Source organism: Ascaphus truei, chromosome 8 (genome assembly GCF_040206685.1).
Source record: "Ascaphus truei isolate aAscTru1 chromosome 8, aAscTru1.hap1, whole genome shotgun sequence".
In the NCBI taxonomy this organism is placed as follows: Eukaryota; Metazoa; Chordata; class Amphibia; order Anura; family Ascaphidae; genus Ascaphus; species Ascaphus truei.
This window is the reverse complement of record NC_134490.1, coordinates 40,670,949-40,686,949: the sequence shown is the minus strand read 5'-3', so window position 1 is coordinate 40,686,949 and position 16,001 is coordinate 40,670,949. Positions and strand designations below refer to the sequence as shown.

At 44.0% G+C, this 16,001-nt stretch overlaps 1 protein-coding gene across 4 annotated transcripts in view; it reads left to right on the top strand.

The window, feature by feature from the left end:
* LOC142501570 (excitatory amino acid transporter 1-like) overlaps window positions 1-16,001 on the top strand; it is a 68,874-nt gene that overhangs the window by 27,282 nt on the left and 25,591 nt on the right. The window lies entirely within an intron of this gene.

The following is a 16,001-nucleotide window of genomic DNA, read 5'->3' as shown; positions in this document are numbered from 1 at the left end:
TATATATATATATATATATATACATTCTATATATATATATATATATTTACATTCTAGTATGTATGTACACACACCCGCACTGCACATTTTGGTATTGGCTAAGCACTCTCAGGAACTTTTGAAAAACCATATTGATTTATTTAGTACATAAACGTTTGAGTCCTATTTCAGGACCTTTCTCAAGGACCGAAATGTTGATGTCGTAAATAAATCACTTTGTTTTTTCAAAAGTTTCTTTAAGTACCTAGCCAACAACACTGATTATGACTATGGCAAGTTCATTCTAAGGCACCCAGGCAAGTTTTCTTTTGTTACATGAGTTTTGCATATCTATCTATCTATCTATCTATCTATCTATCTATCTATCTATCTATCTATCTATCATCAAAAACGAGTAGACGATACTGTTCTGTGGCTAACAAAATGCTTTTATTTGTGTGTGCTTCCAGCATTGTTACAATGGATAAAGGAAGAAAGGGTTTACTTAAAAACAGTGCATCTTGGAATCTATCTGTGACTAGAGCCTATCCCTCCCCTGTGCAGTATGCGATTTATGACTTGCGGTGTTACATGGTCCCTGAATGTTAGTAATGTGTGTGTATGTATGTATGTAAATATAAATTTATAAAGCGCCCACAGTGTATACAGCGCTTTACAAAAGGTGTGTGTGTGTGTGTGTGGTGGGAGTGTATTCCAATGTTGTGGGAAGGTGTAGAAATGTAAGAGGGTGTTGCATTACTATTAGTGTGTGTAGATACTATGTGGTCCCTATTGGTATATAGGGATGGAATTACATTGTGTATGTGTAAGAGACAACTGTGTTTGCATTCATATAGCGCAGTATGTATTGACATGGCTCTTAGCACTATTGGGAAGAGACTTCTCTTGTGTCAGTAGTGACTCATGAAACTGCGGTCTTGGTTTCGGCCACCGCTAAGTGTCCCAAACGGTTGCATAAATTTGTATTCATGCAACCGTCTCTTTCGGTATTCTGAGATTACATTTGAGTATGGCCACCTTCAGATCGTTCATCTTCTGGCCAGAGTCATAAATGTTTGCCGACAGGACTGTCTCTTGTTCCGCGTATGATGCTGTGGCGATGCAGATTAATTCTCTTGTTTAGCCCCTGCCCCGTCTCACCTATGTAGTAGCAGCCCCCTGGGCATTTCATGCACATGATGAGGTACACAACATTGCTGGAGGAACAGGTGAACCTTACTCTGATTTTGTACTCCAGAATCCTGTGTGATATTTGTATTGTGCCCACTGTGTGGAGCATTGCGCAGGTTTTGCATCTTGTGTCCTGGCACGGTCTTGTCCCGCATTCAGTTGTACTGTTGAATACCTTACCCATCATCATAATTTTCTTGAGATTATGATGTTGTCTGTATGATAATAAAAGTGTTTCAGGGAACACCTGTTGCAGTCTTGTATCTTCCTGGAGAATGGGTTGTAGTTCCCTGGCGATCTTGCATAGGGCTTCTAGGTGTGGGTTATATGTGACCACCAAAGGTACCCTGTCGCTTGTCTCTTTCTGTCTGTATTCAAGGAGATCACTTCTTGGTATTCTAATGGATTTGCTGGTCTACAATTCTGTAGTTGTATCCACGGTTTATGAAATTCGATCTCAAGGCTGTAATCCGCAGGCCTCTCTGTCTGCTGTGTCGGAGCATATCCGGTTATCTCGTATGGCTTGACTGTAGATGGTTGCATGCTTAGTGTGTGTCAGGTGGAAGTTGTTGTCCCTCAAATAGCTGGCTCTGTCTGTAGGTTTGCGGTATACAGAAGTCTGTAGTTGGTTGATCTTTATAGTAATGGTGGTGTCTAGGGAATATAATTCGTCCGGGGAATGGGTGAGTTTGAGGTTGATGGTTGGGTGGAACGTATTGAAGTTATCATGGAACTGTAGGAGGTCCTGTTCACTAGAAGTCCAAATCAGGAGGATGTCATCGATGTACCAAATACAGTATATGTAAGGGGTTTCAAGTGACAGGTGGAAAGAAAGTCACTTTCCAGTTTTGCGCATAACAGATTGGCATACTATGGCGCCATCCGAGTGCCCATAGTGGTCCCGGTTGTCTGGAGGTATGTGTCATTTCCAAATGTGAAGCAGTTATGGGTCAGAATACATTCAATGCATTTAGTCACGGTCTCTGTGAGTGGCTCCTGTGGTCCCAGAAAGTATCTGCAGGCTGAAATCCCATCTTTGTGGGGGATGTTTGTGTAAAGTGATTCTACCTCTCGCTTCCTCCTAATACAGAAATATCGGGGACACATACCTCTCGCCTCCTCCTAATACGGAAACATCAAGGGACAGGTACCTCCCACCTCCTCCTAATACAGAAATATCAGGGATATGTGCCTCTCACCTCCTCCTAATACAGAAACATCAGGGACACGTACCTCTCGCCTCCTCCTAATACAGAAACATCAGGGACACGTACCTCTCGCCTCCTCCTAATACAGAAACATCAGGGACAGGTACCTCTTGCCTCCTAATACAGAAATATCAGGGACAGGTACCTCTCACCTCCTCCTAATACAGAAATATCAGGGACAGGTACCTCTCGCCTCCTCCTAATACAGAAACATCAGGGACACATACCTTTTGCCTCCCCCTAATACAGAAACATCAGGGGCGCGTACCTCTCGCCGCCTCCTAAGGCTGCGCTTATAGTGCCAGCGACGCGACGGTGATGTCACGCTGTGGTCGCTGGAAAAATCAAATTGACTTGACTTCCAGCGACCGCGACCAAGCCGTCGCGTTGCGCTTACTATAAACGCACGCGACGGTTTCAATACATTTGTTTTGAAGCGATGCCGCGTCGCCGGCACTATAAGCGCAGCCTTACACAGAAACATCAAGGACACGTACCTCTCACCTCCTAATACAGAAACATCAGGGACACGTACCTCTCATCTCCTCCTGATACAGAAACATCAGGAACACATACCTCTCATCTCCTGATACAGAAACATCAGGGACACGTACCTCTCACCTTCTCCTAATACAGAAACATCAGGGACACATACCTCTCACCTCCTCCTAATACAGAAACATCAGGAACACATACCTCTCACCTCCTCCTAATACAGAAACATCAGGGACACGTACCTCTCACCTCCTCCTAATACAGAAACATCAGGAACACATACCTCTCATCTCCTGATACAGAAACATCAGGGACACGTACCTCTCACCTTCTCCTAATACAGAAACATCAGGGACACGTACCTCTCACCTCCTCCTAATACAGAAATATCAGGGACACGTACCTCTCACCTCCTCCTAATACAGAAACATCAGGAACACATACCTCTCACCTCCTTCTAATACAGAAACATCAGGGACACGTACCTCTCACCTCCTCCTAATACAGAAACATCAGGGACACATACCTCTCGCCTCCTCCTAATACAGAAACATCAGGAACACATACCTCTCACCTCCTCCTAATACAGAAACATCAGGGACACGTACCTCTCACCTCCTCCTAATACAGAAACATCAGGAACACATACCTCTCATCTCCTGATACAGAAACATCAGGGACACGTACCTCTCACCTTCTCCTAATACAGAAACATCAGGGACACGTACCTCTCACCTCCTCCTAATACAGAAATATCAGGGACACGTACCTCTCACCTCCTCCTAATACAGAAACATCAGGAACACATACCTCTCACCTCCTCCTAATACAGAAACATCAGGGACACGTACCTCTCACCTCCTCCTAATACAGAAACATCAGGAACACATACCTCTCATCTCCTGATACAGAAACATCAGGGACACATACCTCTCACCCCCTCCTAATACAGAAACATCAGGGACATGTACCTCTCACCTCCTCCTAATACAGAAACATCAGGAACACATACCTCTCACCTCCTCCTAATACAGAAACATCAGGGACACGTACCTCTCACCTCCTCCTAATACAGAAACATCAGGAACACATACCTCTCATCTCCTGATACAGAAACATCAGGGACACGTACCTCTCACCTCCTAATACAGAAACATCAGGAACACATACCTCTCACCTCCTCCTAATACAGAAACATCAGGGACACGTACCTCTCACCTCCTCCTAATACGGAAACATCAGGGACACATACCTCTCGCCTCCTCCTAATACAGAAACATCAGGGACACGTACCTCTCTCCTAATAATACAGAAACATCAGGGACACGTACCTCTCGCCTCCTATTACAGAAACATCAGGGACACGTACCTCTCACCTCCTCCTAATACAGAAACACCAGGGACACGTACCTCTCGCCTCCTCCTAATACAGAAACATCAGGGAAACGTACCTCTCGCCTCCTCTTAATACAGAAAAATCAGGGACACGTACCTCTCACCTCCTAATACAGAAACATCAGGAACACATACCTCTCACCTCCTCCTAATACAGAAACATCAGGGACACGTACCTCTCACCTCCTCCTAATACAGAAACATCAGGGACACGTACCTCTCGCCTCCTAATACAGAAACATCAGGGACACGTACCTCTCGCCTCCTCCTAATACAGAAACATCAGGGACACATACCTCTCACCCCCTCCTAATACAGAAACATCAGGGACACGTACCTCTCGCCTCCTCTTAATACAGAAACATCAGGGACACGTACCTCTCGCCTCCTCTTAATACAGAAAAATCAGGGACACATACCTCTCACCTCCTCCTAATACAGAATCAGGGACACATACCTCTCACCTCCTCCTAATACAGAAACATCAGGGACACATACCTCTCGCCTCCTATTACAGAAACATCAGGGACACGTACCTCTCGCCTCCTCCTAATACAGAAACATCAGGGAAACGTACCTCTCGCCTCCTCTTAATACAGAAAAATCAGGGACACGTACCTCTCACCTCCTAATACAGAAACATCAGGAACACATACCTCTCACCTCCTCCTAATACAGAAACATCAGGGACACGTACCTCTCACCTCCTCCTAATACAGAAACATCAGGGACACGTACCTCTCACCTCCTCCTAATACAGAAACATCAGGGACACGTACCTCTCGCCTCCTAATACAGAAACATCAGGGACACGTACCTCTCGCCTCCTCCTAATACAGAAACATCAGGGACACATACCTCTCACCCCCTCCTAATACAGAAACATCAGGGACACGTACCTCTCGCCTCCTCTTAATACAGAAAAATCAGGGACACATACCTCTCACCTCCTCCTAATACAGAATCAGGGACACATACCTCTCACCTCCTCCTAATACAGAAACATCAGGGACACGTACCTCTCACCTCCTAATACAGAAACATCAGGGACACGTATCTCTCGCCGCCTCCTAATATAGAAACATCAGGGACACGTGCCTCTCGCCTCCTCTTAATACAGAAAAATCAGGGACACGTACGTCTCGCCTCCTCCTAATACAGAATCAGGGACACATACCTCTCGCCTCCTCCTAATACAGAAACATCAGGGACACGTACCTCTCGCCTCCTAATACAGAAACATCAGGGACACGTACCTCTCGCCGCCTCCTAATACAGAAACATCAGGGACACGTACCTCTCGCCTCCTCTTAATACAGAAAAATCAGGGACACGTACCTCTCGCTTCCTCCTAATTCAGAATCAGGGACACATACCTCTCGCCTCCTCCTAATACAGAAATATCAGGGACACGTACCTCTCGCCTCCTCCTAATACAGAAACATCAGGGACACATACCTCTCACCTCCTCCTAATACGGAAACATCAGGGACACATACCTCTCGCCTCCTCCTAATACAGAAACATCAGGGACACATACCTCTCTCCTCCTAATACAGAAACATCAGGGACACGTACCTCTCGCCTCCTATTACAGAAACATCAGGGACACGTACCTCTCACCTCCTCCTAATACAGAAACATCAGGGACACGTACCTCTCACCTCCTAATACAGAAACATCAGGAACACATACCTCTCACCTCCTCCTAATACAGAAACATCAGGGACACGTACCTCTCACCTCCTCCTAATACAGAAACATCAGGGACACGTACCTCTCGCCTCCTAATACAGAAACATCAGGGACACGTACCTCTCGCCTCCTCCTAATACAGAAACATCAGGGACACGTACCTCTCACCTCCTCCTAATACAGAATCAGGGACACATACCTCTCACCTCCTCCTAATACAGCAACATCAGGGACATATACCTCTCGCCTCCTCCTAATACAGAAACATCAGGGACATGTACCTCTCGCCTCCTCTTAATACAGAAAAATCAGGGACACATACCTCTCACCTCCTCCTAATACAGAATCAGGGACACATACCTCTCACCTCCTCCTAATACAGCAACATCAGGGACATATACCTCTCGCCTCCTCTTAATACAGAAACATCAGGGACACGTACCTCTCGCCGCCTCCTAATATAGAAACATCAGGGACACGTACCTCTCGCCTCCTCTTAATACAGAAAAATCAGGGACACGTACGTCTCGCCTCCTCCTAATACAGAATCAGGGACACATACCTCTTGCCTCCTCTTAATACAGAAACATCAGGGACACGTACCTCTCGCCGCCTCCTAATATAGAAAAATCAGGGACACATACCTCTCACCTCCTCCTAATACAGAATAAGGGACACATACCTCTCGCTGCCTCCTAATACAGAAACATCAGGGACACGTACCTCTCGCCTCCTCCTAACACAGAAACATCAGGGACACGTACCTCTCGCCTCCTCCTAATACAGAAACATCAGGGACACGTACCTCTCACCTCCTCCTAATACAGAAACATCAGAGACACGTACCTCTCGCCTCCTAATACAGAAACATCAGGGACACGTACCTCTCGTCTCCTCCTAATACGGAAACATCAGGGACACATACTTCTCGCTCCCTTTTAATACACAGACATATATACAATATATATATATATATATATATTTTTATATATATATATATATATATATATATATATATAAAAAAAGTGTATGTATGTATGTATATATACATACACATACTTTACAGGCATACCCCGCATTAACGTATGCAATGGGTCCAGAGCATGTATGTAAAGCGAAAATGTACTTAAAGTGACGCACTATCTTTTTTCCACTTATCGATTCATATACTGTACTTCAATCGTCTTATACGTGCATAACTGATGTAAATAAGGCATTTGTAACAAGCTATATAGTCTCCCCGCTTGTACACAGCTTCAGTACAGGTGGAGAGCCGGTATTGCTGTTCAGGTCGTGCTGACAGGCGTATGCGTGACCTGCCTATTGGGCGATATGTCCTTAAGTTAAGTGTACTTAAAGTGTGTGTGTGTGTGTGTTATATATATTGTTAGTCCAAATAAAAAAGGTATCACCTGATTGATTGATCAGAGAGATTGATCACCTGATTGATTGATCAGGTATCACCTGATTGATTGATCTGACATTGATCAGAGAGTACCTAGGGGTGGAGGTTGAGGTGGAACCGCTGACCATGGTGCTGGCCAAACCAATTGATGAATTAGGAACGGCAGAAAGTAAGATGATCACTCATGTAATGACGGCTGCCCGCTGTGTTATTGCGGCGGCCTGGAAAAAGGTGAACGCGCCTTCTAGGCAGACGGTGCTACGGAGACTAAGGGAAATAAAGATGATGGAGCTCCTCACAGCACAGTTGAGCCAAAAAACTGACAAATTTCACAAAATTTGGGAAACATGGCCAGGAAATTAGGGACCCCATAGAGATAAATACAGAAAGACCAGACAAATGGGCTCTTCTCCCCCCCCCCCTTTCCACCCCTCCCCCCATCTTTTTTTTCTCTCCTATGCTCTTCTCTTTCCTTTGCTAAGTTCATGAGAGACGCTCACGGAAGCGGCTGCTTCCCTAACACAACCGGAAATAGGAAGACAGACCACACTTGTTCAAAGACCGTGTTATAGCAAATATTTTATTTAAGCAGTGATGACGAACTGTTAATGCTTTTTGTTGTATGGACAAGTGACACTGTTAAAACATCACATGTATTCCAAGGTTAAATATTTGTTATGTCTCTCCAAAACAATAAAAAAAAATTGAAAAAAAAAAAAAAAAGGTATCACCTAATACTGAAGAACTCATTTATTCTGCACTATTGCAACTGGACTAACACAGCTATTTTCTGCTTTATATATATATATATATATATATATATATATATATGCAGAATAAATGAGTTCTTCAGTATTAGGTGATACCTTTTTTATTTGGACTAACAATTTATGTCATAGGACAAGCATTCGAGAGTTCTCCTCTCTTCTTCAGGTCAGCAATACTGATATACAAAGGAATCTATGGCTAAAACAGTGTAGGGGGAAAAAAATGTACTGTAGTTAAAGTAGGGTGTTAAAAGTGTTTGAAGCCAGGGGAGGGTGACAAGGAAAGGTATGGAGGGGGAGGGATGCTGGGGGGGTGGGGGGGGGGTGGGAGAGAGAAAGTGTGGATAAGAATAGAGGCAAGCAGGATAATTACAAACAATTTTGATAGGGTGTGAGAACCCATATCCGCATTAAGTCCTTTGGTTTTGGTGTCAAAGAGTCTTATCATTCTGAGTTCAAATGTTTTCCGTTCTTGGGTGCGTTTAAACATTCCATTGAGGATTTTGATGTTTAAATCATTTATGGAATGATCTGGTTGTGAGAAATGATGTCCCACAGGTGAGAAATATCTTCCTTCTTCGTGGTGGAGTATGGAGTGTCTGTGCATATTCATTCTGCCTTATAGTTTTTGGCTGGTTTCCTCAATGTAGCAACCTTGGTCACATGTGTTACACTGAATCATATACACAGCGTTCCTGGATGTGCAGCAGTATGATCCTTTAACATTGAGTGTTCCATGGTTGTGACTGGCTGTGGGATCTTGGCATATATGTTTGCAGCGTTTGTTGTTGCACGGTTTTGTGCCATTATCAGAGTCTTTAAGTTCGTTGTGAAGTTTTCTGCTGACTAATTTCTGTTTGAGGTTTGGTGATTGCCGGAACGCAAGAATGGCAGGTTTGTGAAAGATTTCTTTTAATGTCACATCCTCTGCCAGCATGGGTTGCAGATCTTTTGATTATTTTTCGTATACCCTCTAGGGTAGGGTTGTATGTGGCCAATAGTGGTATGCGTATGGTAGGTTCTTTCTGTCTGTATTGTAGCAGGTGTTCTCGTGGGGCTTTTAGTGCAGATGTAATAGTTCTGGCATTAGTCTTTGGTTTGTATCCCTTCAGTCTGAACGATTCGGTCAGGGTGAGATGCCGGTTTCTGTCTTCAGTGTCAGAGCATATGCAGTGGTATATTATATGGTTATTTTGGGGGTTCAATATGAGCTTATTGGGGTTCTGTATGTTTTGCAATTCTGTTCAGCTGTTCCTGGTTGATTTGGAGGGTGGCTCCTCCTTCCCAGTTTTGAAGCTCACTCCCTCACACTTTTAAATGGTTAAAAGCTCACTCCACTTCACCTCCACACTTGTGGGAACCTGCATACAGTTTGATTGTGACAAATCTAATACAGAGTGCTTTTCCTGGTAATGTACAGGTTAATAAGAGCATCAATCAGACTTAGAACTATGCAACTAATTTTGACAGATTTATTATAAATCATTCTTCCTGGTAATGTACAGGTTATTAAGAATTTATTTTAGTGTTAGGACCCTTGAGATGTGGTCTGCCCTGGAGGGGCTCAAGGGCGTACAACACTTTGGCCAAAGGGTTAAACTAAAAGACCCTTTTATTCAAAAGATATATATATATATATATATATATATATATATATATATATATGATATCTATCTCGCATATAATATTTATTATAGAATATATAAATATTATCACAGGAGAGAGGCATATGTTCCTGATGTCTGTATATTAGTGGGGGGTTACTTCTCATCGCCTCCGAATACACAAAGATCAGGGACTATATCTTTCACCCCCCCCCCCCCCTCCTTCCCAATACACAGTATAGTGATGTGAGTTAATTGGCCGTTTTTTCCACCAGTAATTCTCCAGTGATTTAGGCTACTTCCAGCTCTGATGGTTTGTAATTAAGCAGCTTAATTAGAACTCGTGATAGATGCTTAACAAGTTCATTCTGTTAAAGGATCAACACTTCTTTCTCTGGGGAGTGCAGGTTAAAGGACGAAAATTGAATGAGGCTTCTCTTGAGGAATATTTCATTCTTTATGCCTCAGGCTTTTAAATTATATTTCACTAATAAATACTAAAATATGTAGGAGGGGTTATAGGGAGCAGTAATATGGAGAAATAAGAGCAGGTAGAAGGAGCGGTTATATGGAGCAATAGGATTAAATATAGGGAGCAATTATATGAAGTTATAGGAGGAGTTATAGGGAGAGGTTATATGGAGCAATAGGAGGAGTTATGTTGGTGCTGGGCTCTGTTCTGTGACCTCACTCTACACACTATCACTTGGTGACATCATCAACTATTTTTACTTTAGTTATGATATCTTTTCACCCCTAACCTCACAACTGCAATACAGTCCTACGTCTCAGATTGCCTCCTGGCTATATCCTCGTGGATGGTGCCCCGCTGCCTTAAATTTAATCTGTCTATAACTGAGCTCCTCATATTTCCTCGTGAACATGGCCTAATATCCCCTTTTCCATCACAGTATGTGCATTTGACTCCTCACTTCCCTTCTCCATTCACATTCTTGCCATGGCTAAAACTTGTATCTTCTTCCTCCATAACATTGCCAAGATCCGCCCTTGCCTCTTTCAATGTACTGCTATTGCTAATGCATGCCCTTATCCTCTCCCGTATGCATTATTGTAACATACTGCTAACATGTCTCCCTGCCTCGCAACTTTCTCATTTGCAATCTATCCGAAATTCTGCTGCTAGAATAATTTCACTTTCTCGCAGAACAGTTCCTGTTCATCTCCTCCTTAAAGCTCTCGCCTGTCTCCTCCTTACCTTTTTAAGGCTTTCCACTCATCTGCTCATTCCTACATATCTGCTTTTATCTCTCGTTATGTCTTTGCTCGTTTCCTGCTCTCGGACCATAACTGTCTCCTTTCTACTCCTTTTACTTTTACTGCTTTCTTGCCTTAAACCCGTTTCCCTCACTGCCCCTGATCTGTGGAACTCCCTCAAACATGGCATACGCCAATTACCTTCTCTCCCCCACCTTTAAGTCAAACCTTAAAACTCACCTCTTCAGTGAAGCATTTCAATAGAGTAGACCAGGAGATCGCAAACTTTTCCTGCTGCTCCCCCTTGTCTGGCCTGCTCCGGATTCGCGCCCCCCCCCTCCGACCTGCAGCCGCGTCAGTTGATGCTCCGGGGTCACGTGACGTCAGGTCACGTGACCCGCGGCATCATTTGACACCTGTCACGTTACATGACCCCTCGGCGTCACTTGATGCCGCGTTGTCATGGAGACGCGTCACAACGTCTGAATCCCGGTAAGTTTTCTTGTTGCAGGTGCCTCACGCGATCCGCCTGCATTTCAGTTAAATGCCTGGGGGAAGAGTGGGGGGCCTCTGCAACTGCCCACGCCCCCCCAGACAAATCTACCGCCCCCCAGTTTGCGCACCAAGGGAGTAGACCATGGCTACTGTCCTACACCCACTGTGTAACAACCATTGTGGCCAAGCACTGCCATGTACTGCACTTACTCCCTCATCTGTTATTTCTGTAAGTTTCCCATCGTAGCACTTAGATTGTCAGCTCTCCAGGACAGGGATTTCCTTTCCTATTGTCTGATTGTATTTGCTGCACTTATTGTATTATAATTCCATGTATTGTATCTTTTGTAAAGTGCCGAGTACGCTGTGAGCACTATATAAATAAAGATAGACATACATACAGCTATAGGGAGGTCTTATATGGAGCAATAGGGGCAGTTATAGGTTCTAATGGAATAATCTTCAATAACAAGTCTCCCCATTTCTAATCTTACAGCAAGATTTGAGTTGACAATTATTTAACACTACAAGGTTCAGTACTTATAAATCTTTTACCCGCTTCGCTGCCAGAGAGGCCTGTGGTAAAAAGAGAATCCGTTCTTCTTGGTTTCGGTTTTCCTTAATATTCCGGTAACATCTGTTCCTGTCGTTAGCAGAAGAGCTGAAATGTCATAGCAGCTGGGCAAGAACATTCCTACTGTGATATAAATCTATGCACATGCAGTGAACAGGCACACATACCTCTAACCCCGTCTGAATACACAGAAATCAGGGACACATCCCTCTCACCCTATTTTAATACACAGAAATCCGGGACATGTCCCTCTCACCGCCTCCTAATACAAGGAAATCAGGGACACATACCTCTCACCTTCTCCTAACATACATCAGGGACACATTTCTCACCTTCTTCTCCTTATACACAGACATCAGGGACACATTCTTCTCACCCTCCTCCTAATACACAGTTATCAGGAACACATACCTCTCACACCCTTCTAATACATAGAAGACACCTCTCAAAATAATTTTTTTTAAATTTGGGCCTCTGAATGATGTCCCGGGATTTACCCAACCTCTAGCCCAGTGTTTCCCAACTCCAGTCCTCAGGGAACCCCAACAGGTCAGGTCTTAAGGATATCCCTGCTCCAGCACAGGTGGCTCAGTCAAAATGACTGAGCCGCTGATTGACCCACCTGTGCTGGAGCAGGGATATCCTTAAGACCTGACCTGTTGGGGTTCCCTGAGGACTGGAGTTGGGAAACACTGCACTAGGCCACCCTGACCCTGTTCGAGCAAATAAAGATAACAAGGTTGGAGAAGGCGGGCTTTGTTTGTGCAAACTCCTGTTCAGCATGTATTAATATCACACAGAAGCGAGGAGCCAGAGGAAATCAAACCTCTCTGTCTCCGTGCACAGTGTTTATAAACTCACTTTAAATATGATGACAAAATAATTCACATGGTCAGATTTTTGTACGTATGTGACCCTTTAAACATGCCTCTGTCTTTGGCTCAATTTGGTCCTAGGAGATATTGCACCTTTAAGTAATCTGACATAATAGCCACATAAAGTATATATTCAATGATTTCAAGGTCCAGTCCCATGTAGGACCAAAGCCCTTTCCTGCAGCAATACTGTACCAATAACCCAATAATCCCTCCTTTGGCCTAAATGCATTATTCTGCACTCTCACTACTGAGTTCTTCTGCCTCTGCCCTATAAATATCCCCTTGAAATACAGAGACAGAGGGAACGGGGGTGTTTAAGTAAAGAATGAATGTTGTCGGAGGGATCTCTGTGACAGATTAGACGTGGATTAGAGGGGGGGTTACAAACACAGCACATGGAATAAGGAATATATAAATCTTGAAGGGATTGAAAGCAGCAGGATATAGATCATCTGCAAGCGATTCACAGGGAACATGAGCACCAGCGAAGACAAGGGGGGACAGGGAAAGAGTGATTAGAGGCCAGGAGAAGATTAAAAAGACAGACAGATTACTAGTAAGTGACAAAGACGGGGTTAAGAGTCAGATATTCTGATCAGAAATATGGGAGTAAGCCCTTAGCTTCCAAGATTCATTTGAAATGGCATGGTCTTCAACCTACTGCATGATGCAAACTGCATGAAAACCTTCAGGGTTAATAAAACAGAACATTTCAGTTTACAAAACCAATTTAATACAAGAATCTCCCCTGAATTTTGACCTTCTGCATGGTAAACAGAATTTGACAGAACCCACCTGGTCTGCCCATTGTCATATTTGCTGTGACAAAAAATGGTACTTGGGTGCTCCTATATAGAGGTGTAATTAAAGTGATGTGTTGTTATAACAATATTAAATCACAAAGAAAGTATAAAGAAGGTATAAATTGTGCACTAATAAATATTAATGTGGAATAAAGTGCCAGTGCATGTGCAAATAATAAAGTGAAAAGATCGCAGCTCAACCCTATGGAGCAGGTTCCAAATGTCTTCTGTAGACGGATGTACTGGAAGGTTTGGGGAGCGTAGGTATCACCATATGAAAATGAAGCAAATAAACACTACATAGCGCAATATGCTTCAATTGGGTCTCAAATAGTAGGAATTCAATAGAAGGGGACTCGCGTTTTCTTCGTTTAAAACCAGCAGATCCCACAATAAATGTGGCTCTGGATCATCGAGCTTCGCTTCCTGGTCTAGGAGATGGTTAAGGTCTGGGTGTGATGTTCCGATCTGCCTGCTGTGCTCCTGGCGGAGCGTTGCGTCACTTCCGGTGCAATTGATTTTGCCGCGAGGGACGGGCACACGATCCGGTATCAGTAGAGAAGATACAAAAAGAGCCTACTACACACTACGCGTTTCGCTTAGAATAGCTTCGTCAGGCGTCATTACGATGACTTTCCCCTCCGTTCCTCCCACTCTCGAGCTTCAGTGCATGTTCTAATACTTCTCTTTTCCTTAAATATGCTTCCCCCTGTACTTTGTTGGTAACCCTTTATGTATTTGAAAGTTTCTATGACCATTTTAGTATGAAGCATTTTTGTAGCCCTGGCTTCTATCCTCTAAGCCAGGGGTGCGCAAACTTTCTGTGCTGTGCCCCCCCCCCCCTGCCAGCCCCTATGCTCGCGCCCCCATTACCTAAGTATCCAGTTTCAAATGATGCGTGGGGTCATGTGACATCATGTGACCCCGTGGCGTCATTTGACGAGCGTTGCTATGGTGACGCGCACATCACTTGACCCTGCGGTGTCATTTGATGCTGTGTTGCCATGGCGACGCGACGCCGAAGATAAGGTAGGAGACACCCACGCACCCCACCTCCCCCCAGAATAAATTTGCGCATCCCTGCTCTAAGTTGTACTGTACATAGTAAGGTCCTGTAGTATTTCCTGATGTCTTATGCTGTAGATTATGCAGCATTTTAGGAACCTTTTTTTTTTGTTTTTGCACAATCTCCAATTTATTGATGGCCTTCCGGTGAGGTCATACCAATGATCTACTGTATAAAGTGGCATCACTATCTCTATCTTTCTGATGCTAAGACCTCTACCTATAGAACTTTACATACTGCAGGCTTTCCCCAATGCTTTGTTACATTGCCTGCCTGCTGTTATGTAGTAGAAACTGTACAGCCAATGCTGGATTGCTAAATGCAACATATTGTTTTCCAACATGTATTTCAAATAGGATACAGGCATACCCCGCATTAACGTACGCAATGGGACCGGAGCATGTATGTAAAGCAAAAATGTACTTAAAGTGAAGCACTACCTTTTCCCCACTTATCGATGCATGTACTGTACGGCAATCGTCATATACGAGCATAACTGATGTAAATAATGCATTTGGAACATGCTCTATAGTCTCCCCGCTTGCGCACAGCTTCGGTACAGGTAGGGAGCCGGTATTGCTGTTCAGGACGTGCTGACAGGCGCATGTGTGAGCTGCCATTTGCCTATTGGGCGATATATACTTACTCGCGAGTGTACTTAAAGTGAGTGTACTTAAACCGGGGTATGCCTGTACTTCCCTGTGTTTCTACCTGCTGCATCACACAGGTGGTACAGCCAACATGAATATGAAGTGGGAATCTTCCCAAGGCTTCAATGTGATGCACAAAACAGACTGTACAGCCGTTCAGGGTTAATAAGGCAGGCCCCATTTATCTAATGGGCAAAGGGATAGTTGCTCAGGGCTCACTGCCATCAGGAGCCCACCCAGGGTTCGCCTTCCGGGGGGGACAGCCAGGACTACTGGGGAACGGAGATTCCTTTTGGCCGAAAATGGCGCGATCGGCCACTGCGGATCATTTTATTGTATTGTATGTCTTTATTTATATAGCTCCAAAAGTGTACTCAGCGCTTCACAAAGAATACAGTACAGGGAATTATAATAACACAATATCAGCAAAATCAGACATTAGGAAAGGAAATCCCTGCCCGAAGAGCTTACAATCATATAGAATAAGCCTCTACGGGTTCATAAGTAGCAACATTTCTCATCCAAAATCATTTTAACCCCTCTGGCAGCAATGGGGTAAACATTTTGTGTGCTGAGGTTCG